Raw genomic sequence first — 1,634 nt, forward strand, 5'->3', positions numbered from 1 at the left:
AGGATGTCATCAGCATAAATCAAGTGGCTTATATCCATCTTAGCCTTATTGTGATAGACATTAAGCCTGTTCCTTTTTCCTTGGCCATCTATGAGTTTTGAGAAATAATCTAAGACCATAATGAAAATAGTTGAGGAGAGAGGGTCACCATGTTTAAGGCCTCTACTTGCTTGGAAAAAACCATTAGCTTTCCCATTTATGAGGATTGAGTTGGCATTGGCCTCTAACCATCTTTTAATGATCTGGCAGAATTCTATTGAGAAACCTCTAGCCTCCAAACATTCCATGATGAAATCCCAATTGACCATATCATAAGCCTTCTGTAAGTCCAACTTGTAAATGACATTTCCTCCTCTGCAAGGTCTCTCCAAATCTTGTAAGAGTTCTTGGGCTATTAAAATTTGGTCTCCTATACTTCTCCATTTCACAAAAGCTGCTTGATTTATGCTGATAAGTTGGGGTAGAACTGGTTGGAGTCTGTCCACCAGTACTGATGATTTTGCTGATCACATTGGTAAGGCTTATAGTTCTGAAATGTTTCCAGCAGATTTTAATAGAATTCTTTGGAATGAAAACAATGGAAGAAGCATTGAAATAATTATGGAGAGGATGGCCTTTGAAAAAGTGTTGAATGCCTTGTATGGTTTCCACCTTGACTTCCCCCCAAGCTTTCTTGTAGAAGTCTGCAGTAAATCCATCAGGACCAGCTGATTTGCTGTTGTCAATAGACATCAAGGCTCTCTTAATCTCCTCCTCCTCAGGAATATCGGTCAGCTTTAAATTGGCAGTAAATTTTTTGCTTTCTGAGAATAGGTGTTTGTTTATATGACCTCTATCTGTAGTATCATCCTTCATGGGTTGTTGGCAATATGACAAAGAACTTTCAGCAATCTCCTCCTCCTTCCTAAGCCAGTTACCATTCTGATCTTTAATACAGTGAATGGCGTTGCATTTCCTCTGATAATTGATGCAAGCATGGTAGAATTTTGTGTTCCTATCCCCTTCAGTAAATTTGGTTTTGGAAGCTTTTTGTTTAAGGAAATGTTCTTGTCAATTTATGGCAACAAGAACTTTCTCATTGGCCTCTAAAAGGGAGTTATCACCAATGTTTCTTTTGCTGTGCTCCTCCTCCAGATCCTACAGTTCCTGTTCAGCCTTATCCACAGCCTTCATCAGATCTCCAAAAGTGTTCCAGCTCCACTTTTTGAGGGCAGTGCCAACCTTTTTTTGTTTTTGCCACAAGCAGATGAAAGGATCAGAATGTGACTCATTTTTCCAGTTCTCCTTAACAACTTTCAAGAAGTCCTTATGCTGTGACCAAAAATTTAGGTATCTGAAAGCACCCTTCTGACAGCAGCTCTTTGGGCCAATGGTTATAACCAAAGGTCTATGATCTGATCCAGCAAGGCTTAAATGGGTGATAGTAGTTTGCAAAAAATTCTGGATCCCGTGGTCATTTGCTAAGACTCTATCCAGTCTCTCACACAAGTTCTTCCTTCTCCAGGTGAAGGCAGGTCCACTATATCCCATATCAAATAAGCCAGTGTTTTGAATATTGTCATTGAAATTTGACATGATTACAGGATTGGGGGTTCTGCCCCCCCCCCCCCCCCCCCCCACCACCCACGCATTCA

The sequence above is a fragment of the Phalaenopsis equestris genome, unplaced genomic scaffold, assembly GCF_001263595.1.
Source record: "Phalaenopsis equestris unplaced genomic scaffold, ASM126359v1 Scaffold000805, whole genome shotgun sequence".
NCBI classification, from domain to species: Eukaryota; Viridiplantae; Streptophyta; class Magnoliopsida; order Asparagales; family Orchidaceae; genus Phalaenopsis; species Phalaenopsis equestris.